The sequence below is a fragment of the Salvelinus alpinus genome, chromosome 16, assembly GCF_045679555.1.
Source record: "Salvelinus alpinus chromosome 16, SLU_Salpinus.1, whole genome shotgun sequence".
Taxonomy (NCBI): Eukaryota; Metazoa; Chordata; class Actinopteri; order Salmoniformes; family Salmonidae; genus Salvelinus; species Salvelinus alpinus.
Window position 1 is genome coordinate 24974227 of NC_092101.1, and position 9585 is coordinate 24983811.

Below are 9585 nucleotides of genomic sequence, written 5' to 3' on the forward strand. Positions count from 1 at the left end.
ATGACAGCGTAAACAGATTTGGGACCAGGCTAGAGCATTTCCACGACCTGCACCACTAGCTTGGTATGTACAGCTGCCACCTCCATCAGCATCAACCTAGGAGGGTTAGGAGGAAGCAGTTCAGCTGCTTCTCTGCCAGGCGATGTTAACCTGTCTGTCCTGTCATGTGTGTGTCATACTCTTTATCCTCGTCTTCACCAAGTTGCTCCTCATCAAAAGTATCTTCCGCCAAGAAGTCCATGACCTCTTGGTCCTTTTCATCCTGCAGGCCTTCCTCAGTGATGACCTTTTAGCACATAGGAAGGGGAATCATGAATGGAAGGGAATTGTGTAGCTACAAGTTATCAACCTGTTTGCAAGGTGACAAAGTTATCTTTTATAATCCTAAAATGTTCACTCTAACATTTGAGAAAATATCAAACGTAATTTAATTTCTGTAAGTCCATAACTGAAATAATATGTTCATGTATGCCTGCAGCAAAGTCAAACCAGCTAGATCTCCAGCCTAAGCTTTCATAAGTCATATGATATATCATAAGGTTTATACATTCATTCTTGTATTCAACAGCCAGAAGGATTACTAAGTTGTATGAATCATATCACAGATAAACATACACCCAGCTAATGAGATACAGTGCCTTCAGAAAGTATTCATACCACTTGACTTATTCCAGATTTTGTTGTGTTATAGCCTGAATAAAAAAATTGTCAATATATATTTTTTCTCACCTATCTACAATGACAAAGTGAAAACAATTATAAAAAAGTATTATTATAATATATGAAGTACAGAGATATCTTATTGACATAAGTATTAACACCCCTTAGTCAATAGTTTATAGAAGATACTTTGACTGTGAATCTACAGCTGTGAATTTCTTTGTGTAAGTCTCTAAGAGCTTTGTACACCTGGATTGTAAAATATTTGCCCATTATTCTTTGCCAAGCTCTGTCAAGTTGATAGATTTTCAAGTCCATTTAAGACAAAACTGTAACTCGGCCACTCATTCAATGCCGTCTGGGTAACCAACTCCAGTGTAGATTTGGCCTTGTGTTTTAGGTTATTGTCCTGTTGAAGGTGAATTCGTCTCCCAGTGTCTGTTGGAAAGCAGATTGAACTAGGTTTTACTCTAGGATTTTGCCTGTGCTTATAGCAGTATTCTGTTTCTTTTATCTTAAAAAACTCCCTAGTCCTTGCTTATGACAAGTATACTCATAACATGATGCAGCCACCACCATGCTTGAAAATATGAAGAGTGGTACTCAGTGATGTGTTGTGTTGGATTTGCCCCCACGCTTTGTATTCAGGAAAAAAAAGTTCATTTCTTTGCCACATTTTTTGCAGTGCCTTGTTGCACACAGGATGAATGAATTTCAATATTTTTCATCTGTACAGGCTTCCTTCTTTTCACACTGTCATTTAGGTTAGTATTGTGGAGTCAATACAATGTCGTTGATCTTTTTTTTGTACCTTTATTTAACTAGGCAAGTCAGTTAAGAACAAATTCTTATTTTCAATGACGACCTAGGAACACTGGGTTAACTGCCTTGTTCAGGGGTAGAACGACAGATTTTTACCTTGTCAGCTTGGGGATTTGATCTTGCAACCTTTTGGTTACTAGTCCAACACTCTAACCACTAGGCTACCTGCCGCCCCCACTAGCCTATCATATCACAACCTTTAAAAACTTATTCGGGATCGGTGTCCCTTCCGCGGAACGGTTGAGCTAACGTAGGCTATTGTGATTAGCATGAGGTTGTAAGTAATAAAAACATTTTCCAGGACATAGACATATCTGATATTGGCAGAAAGCTTCAATTCTTGTTAGTCTAACTGCACTGTACAATTTGCAGTAGCTATTACAGTGAAAGAATACCATGCAATTGTTTGAGGAGAGTGTACAATTTTGAACATTAAAAGATATTAATAAACAAATTAAGCACATTTGGGCAGTCTTCATACCAAATGTGGAACAGAAATGCAATGGTTCATTGGATCAGTCTAAAACGTTGCACGTACACTGTTGCCATCTAGTGACCAAAATCTAAAAGGCACCTGGGCTGGAATAATACATTAGGGCCTTTCTCTTGCATTTCAAAGATGATGGTACAAAAACTGTATTTTTTTTCTTTGTATTAACTTTTTCCAGATCTATTGTGTTATATTCTCCTACATTCCTTTCACATTTCCACAGACTTCAAAGTGTTTCCTTTCAAATGGTACCAATAATATGCATATCCTTGCTTCAGGGCCTGAGTTACAGTTAGATTTGGGTATGTCATTTTAAAATAGCTGAAAATAGCTGTTCAGTGACGTTCCCCCATCCAATCTGACAGAGTTTGAGAGGATCTGAAGAGAAGAATGGGAGAAACACCCGAAATAGAGGTGTGCCAAGCTTGTAGTGTTATACCCAAGTATACTTGGGGCTCTAATCACTGCCAAAGGCGCTTCAACAAAGTACCGAGTAAAGGGTCTGAATACTTATGTAAATGTGAAATTTCCCTTTTTTATTTTTCGTTAGATTTGTAAGAATTTCTAAAACCTGTTTATGGCTTGTCATTATGGGGTATTGTGTGTAGATTGATGAGGTGGAAAAAAACTATTTAATCCATTTTGGAATAAGGTTGTAATGTAACAAACTAGTCGTATGTCGCACATCACTACTTCAAAGGAAAGCCATTTGAACATAAACTTATTTTTTTATCAAAATGTGTTTTTTGATAGAAATGCCTTCTGGAACATGTGAACTTTCATGTGCCTTAGTAACAAACTTGTATGCCATCTGTAAATATGAATACAATTGTTATATTACAAGCCTAGTTGGTTTAACCACGGAAAAAGTGAGCAACCTTCCCGCTAGCCAAGATTGGCTGAGATAATAAGTGGGCTGGACATGCCTAGAGATGAGTTCAGATTGGTCTGCCATGTAGCACCGAGTTTTGAAATCAGTGGAATTAGAGTACGATAGCTAAGGAGATGGAGAAAAGAGAACACAAAGAAGGCTGTTCTATAAAACACTTGTCTACGCATTAGATCTTAAAACTAAGGTTAACCATGGCACCTGTGACAGAGAGGGAGAAGCGTCCATCCATGTAAATGGGTAATAGAGTCTAGCTAGCTACATTTTCAGACATTGCACGTTTCTAATTTAGTTAGAAAGTTGTTTTCATTTCAAGTTAAAGTGTGCTGTTAGCTAGCTAGTTAACATTAGTTGGCTGGCTAGCTAGCTAACATTACATGTATGATCTGTGTAGTAATATTATTTGTATCTCAGCATCATTTGCATTGCTAGTTATAGCCCAATGTTAGCTAGCTAACATTGAACTTGGTTGGTTAGCTACCTGGAGATTCATGCAGGGTAGTAACGTTCAGTTGGGATTATGGTTCATTGTTTAGCTAGCTAGTTACATGTCTAAACAAAAGACTCCACTATGCAAGTAACTATTTCAATATAATGTTTATGATGTCACTGCGACAACTGTTGATAGACGTAGCTGGTAAATTCGCTCTGGCTATCTACTCCGATTTTAGAGCGCTCTCGTCTGAGTGTGCCAGAGTGCAGAATAACTGACAAATTTACGAACGCTCAACACCCATTGAAAATGTAGATAATAGTAAAAATAACTTTTGACTGGTACTGTATATATATATATATATATATATATATATATATATGCTATTATAATGTGTGTATATATATAGAGAGAGAGTTGAAGTCGGGAGTTTACATACACCTTAGCCAGATATATTTAAACTCAGTTTTCACGATTCCTGACATCTAATCCAGTAAAAATTCCCTGTTTTAGGTCAGTTAGGATCACCACTTTATTTTAAGAATGTGAAATGTCAGAGTAATAGTAGAGAGAATGATTTATTTCAGCTTTTATTTCTTTCATCACATTCCCAGTGGGTCAGAAGTTTACATACACTCAATTAGTATTTGGTAGCATTGCCTTTAAATTATTTAACATGGGTCAAACGTTTCGGGTAGCCTTCAACAAGCTTCCCACAATAAGTTGGGTGAATTTTGGCCCATTCCTTCTGACAGAGCTGGTGTAACTGAGTCAGGTTTGTAGGCCTCCTTGCTCGCACACGCTTTTTCAGTTCTGTTCACAAATTTTCTATAGGATTGAGGTCAGGTCTTTGTGATGGCCACTCCAATACCTTGACTTTGTTGTCCTTAAGCTATTTTGGGGGGTGGCAGCATCATGTTGGGGGGTGCTTTGCTACAGGAGGGACTGGTGCACTCCTTAAAATAGACGACATCATGAGGCAGGAAAATTATGTGGATATATTGAAGCAACATCTCAAGACATCAGTCAGGAAGTTAAAGCTTGGTCGCAAATGGGACTTCTAAATGGACAATGCATACTTCCAATGTTGTGGCAAAATGGCTTAAGGACAACAAAGTCAAGGTATTGGAGTCATGTTGTAACCAAAAACGTGTTAAAATAATACAAATATATTTTATATTTGAGATTCTTCAAAGTAGCCACCCTTTGCCTTGATGACAGCTTTGCACACTCTTGGCATTATCTCAAACCATCTCAATTGGGTTGACGTCAGGTGATTGTGGAGGCCAGGTAATCTGGTGCAGCAGTCCATCACTCTCCTTCTTGGTCAAATAACCCTTTCACAGCCTGGAGGTGTGTTTTGGTTCATTGTCCTGTTGAAAAACAAATCAAACGATAGTCCCACTAAGCACAAACAAGATGGGATGGCATGTCGCTCCAGAATGCTGTGGTAGCCATGCTGGTTAAGTGGGCCTTGAATTCTAAATAAATCACTGACAGTGTCACCATCACACCTCCTCCTCCATGCTTCACGGTGGGAACCACACATGCGGAGATCGTCCGTTCACTTACTCTGTGTCTCACAAAGACACGGCGGTTGGAACCAAAAATATCAAATTTGGACTCATCAGACCAATGGACAGATTTCCACGAGTCTATTGTCCATTGCTCATGTTTCTTGGCCAAAGCAAATCTCTTCTTATTATTGGTGTCCTCTAATAGTGATTTCTTTGCAGCAATTCCTTGATTCACGCAGCAATGCCTGATTCACGCAGTCTCCTCTGAACAGTTGATGTTGAGATGTGTCTGTTACTTGAACTCTTTGAAGCATTTATTTGGGCTGCAATCCGAGGTGCAGTTAACTTTAGTGAACTTATCCTCTGCAGCAGAGGTAACTCTGGGTCTTCCTTTCCTGTGGCGGTGTTAATGAGAGCCAGTTTCATCATAGCTTTTGATATTTTTAGCGACTGCACTTGGTCTTGGTCTTTTACGAAATAGGGCTGTCTTCTGTATAGCACACCTACTTTGTCACAACACAACTGATTGGCTCAAACACATTAAGAAGGAAATACATTCCATAACCTAACTTTTAATAAGGCACCCCTGTTAATTGCAATGCATTCCAGTTGACTACCTCATGAAGCTGGTTGAGAGAATGCCAAGAGTGTGCAAAGCTGTCATCAAGGCAAAGGTTGGCTACTTTGAAGAATAACACTTTTTTGGTTACTACATGATTCCATATGTGTTATTTTAAAATGTTTTCACTATTATACTACAATGTAGAAAATAGTACAAATAAAGAAAAACCCTTGAATGAGTAGGTGTGTCCAAATTATTGACTGGTACTGTGTATTTCACAGATGGGGAAACAGTGACCACATCACGATAATGATTATTGTGAAACATTTGGTGGGGAAAGATCCTATTCCTCTTATGGGATTCCTCTCATGGAACTATTTTCTTTGTGGTTAAGGATGGGGCCTGGGAGTTTTCACAGAGATGTTTTGCTTTCTTTTCTGTGGCTGTGTGGATCCGGCAGCTGTGTATCACACTGTGTAATCCCCCGAAATCAGAAGAAGTCCCCTGATAAGACAATCTTGCCTCTCCAAAGTTTTTCTGACACCACTGTGGCTGTACTGTGTGTGTGTGGTGTCACAATCACCAGCGAGAGATCTTTTCTCTTTATTATTCAGTAAAGTTTCTCAACCTTCCGCCATAAAGCTGAAAAATATATTTTGACATATGATATATCTCCAACCACGTCCTCGGAATTATAAATCACAGCCAACGACCAGTTTACGTTGGAGTCAAAATAATGCTCAACATTCGCCATGTGAATATTTACATTTGAGAATAACACCTCGGACTGCCTCTTTTCATTTACACTACCCCCTTTATCACTTGCCATTGTACTACTACTTTTTTGGTTACTACATGATTCCGTATGTGTTACTTCATAGTTTTGATGTCTTCACTATTATTCTACAATGTAGAAAAAAGTGAAAATAAAGAAAAACCCTTGAATGAGTAGATGTGTCGTCAAAACTGTGTGCTGCACAAATAGTTATATTCACTACATCTGTCTTAGCGTGCTCATTAATTTCTTAATCGAAATCCCGGATTGCCTCTTATCTGGTCATCGTTCCCTTATGCCATAGTTTGTACATCTCAATTGTCAGTAGAAACCACATTTGTTTAAACTAGTCAGCCATATCAGCTATGTTTTTTTTTTTTAAATGGCAGTAAATGAGGCTGAATTAACTGTTTTGCTGCCAGACAAGGCTCCACTGATAGCCAGGTGTAGCAGTGGTAAGGATTCACTCCATGGTGCTGAAAAGAAAGCTCTGCTGTTGGGATAGCTTTATGTAGGCCCTAACAGTTTGTTGGCACCGTTTGTCACTTTTGTAGTGAAATTAATGTATTGTTTATTGTTATAGTGGCTTTGCTGACATGCATCAAAAACAATTTTGGGGGTGTTTGCCCCACCAAGATTTACATGCTAATATAGCAACTGGATACAGCCACCACCATGCTTGAAAATATCAAGAGTCGTAACTCAGTGATGTGTTGTTTTGGATTTGCCCCAAACATAAAGCTTTGTATTCAGGACATAAAGTTAATTTCTTTGCCACATTTTTGCAGTTTTACAATACTTTTACTGCAAACAGGATGCATGTTTTGGGATATTTTTACTCTGTACTCTTTACTCTGTACTCTTACTTTCTTTGCACTCTTGTCACGTCCACTCCCGCTCCCCCGCTCAACGTCACTGGTCTACTAACCACCGGTCCTGGCAACCCATCTTTACACACCTGGCAATCATCATTACGCACACCTAATTACTTACCCATCCTCAGTTTTCGCCTATCACAGCCATTAAACTCTGTCACTGTTTTATCACTATTGGCCTCACTATTGGCCTCACTGTGAAATCACTGAGCAGTTTCCTTCCTCTCTGGCAACTGAGTTAGGAAGGATGCCTGTATCATTGTAATGACTGGGTGTATTGATACACCATCCAAAGTGTAATTATTAACTTCACCATGCTTTTGTTTTCTTCCCATCTACCTATAGGTGCCAAAACATTTGAAATCCTCCCTGGTCTTTGTGGTTGAATCTGTGTTTGAAATTCACTGCTTGGCTGATGGACCTTACAGATAATTGTATGTGTGGGGTACAGAGATGAGGTAGTTATTCAAACATCATGTTAAGCACTATTATTGCACACAGTGAGTCCATGCATCTTATTATGTTAGCACATTTATATTCCTGAACTTACTTAAGCTTGCCATAACAAAGGGGTTGAATACTTATTGACTCAAGGCATTTCAGCTTCTCATTTTGTATTAATTAAAAAAATATCTAAAAACGTAATTACACTTTGACATGATGGGGTATTGTGTGTAGGCCAGTGACACAATCTAAATTGAATCAATTTCAAATTCAGTATGTAAGACAACAATTGTGGAAAAAGTCAAGGGGTGTGAATGCTTTCTCAAGGCACTGACATGTAGGTAGGGGTATAAGTGACTAGGCAATCAGGAGAGATAATAAACAGAGCATCAGCAGCGTCTGTGAGTGAGTGAGTGTGTGTGTGGGATCGTATGTAGTGTGTGTGTGTGTGTGTGTGTGTGTGTGTGTGTGTGTGTGTGTGCGTGCGTGCGTGCGTGTGTGCGTTGGAGTGTCAGTGTAGTATGTGTGAGTCTGCAGTGAGTGTGCATAGAGCCAGTGCAAGAGAGTCTGCACAAATATAAAAGGGTGTCAATGCAAATTGTCAGGGTAGCCATTTGATTAACTGTGCTCCAGTCTTATGGCCTGGGGGTAGAAGCTGTTCCGGAGCCTTTTGATCCCAGACCTGGCACTCCGGAACCGCTTGCCATGCCGTAGCAGAGAGAACAGTCTATGACTTGGGTGGCTGGAGTCTTTGACAATTTTTAGGGCCTTCCTCTGACACCACCTGGTATAGAGGTTCTGGATGGCAGGGAGCTCGGCCCTGTACTGGGCCGTGCGCACTACCCTCTGTAACACCTTATGGTTGGATACCAAGCAGTTGCCATACCAAGCAGTGATGCAGCCAGTTAGGATGCTCTCAATGGTACAGCTGTAGACCTTGTTGAGGATCTGAGGTCCCATGCCAAATCTTTTCAGCCTCCTGAGGGGGAAGAGGTGTTGTCGTGCCCTCTTCACGACTGTGTTGGTGTGTTTGAACCATGATAGGTCCTTAGTGATGTGGACACCGAGGAACTTGAAGTGATCGACCTGCTCGGCCCTCCGTTTCCTATAGTCCACGATCAGCTTCTTTGTCTTGCTGACATTGAGGGAGAGGTTGTTGTCCTGACACCACACTGCCAGGTCTCTGACCTCCTCCCTGTCTTATCGTCGTTGGTGATTAGGGGGGGGGGGGGGGGGGGGGGACTGAACACGCACTCCTGAGGGGTCAGTGTGGCAGGTGTGTTGTTGCCTACCCTCACCACCTGGGGGCAGACCGTCAGAAAGTCCAGGATCCAGTTGCAGAGGGAGGTGTTCAGTCCTTAGCTTAGTGATGAGCTTGTAGGGCACTATGTGGCTGAACGCAGAGCTGTAGTCAATGAACAGCATTCTCACATAGGTGTTCCTTTTGTCCAGGTGGGAATGGGCAGTGCGGAGTGCAATAGAGAGCTCCCGTGTGGGTTTCGCTTTGTAATCCGTGATAGTTTTCAAGCCCACATCCGACAAGCGTCAGAGCCGGTGTAGAAGAATTCGATCTTAGTCTCGTATTGATGCTTTGCCTGTTTGATGGTTCGTCGGAGGGCGAAGCGGGATTTCTTATGAGCGGCAGCTATAGTCTTTAGCTCAGTGTAGCTGTAGACTGTAATCGATGACTTCTGGTTGGGATATGTACGTACGGTCATTGTCGGGACTACGTCTTCGATGCCCTTATTAATGAAGCCAGTTCTTCTTTGAGTGTTGTGGATTTGGGCCTGGTCCGGGATGAGCAGTATGTCATTCGCCTCTGACTCATTGAAGTAGAAATCCTCATCGAAATAGGTGACTATGTCGCTGCCGGCAGATGGCGGATTGTGAACTTTCATAACAATGGCATAACGCGACCCAGTGATGGAGGTGCAGCCTATGAATAGCAACATTTGTTTTTCATTCTTCTATTTTGCCCAGCTCTCAGACCGTGTGTGTGTGTCTGCCAGCCTGTCTGTCTAGGATTTCCAGATGTGGCTGGAGGTGTGGCGGTGGCCAATGGAGGGCAACTTTACTGGAGCACATGTAGGAGCTCATCATCATGAAGTTCATATATAA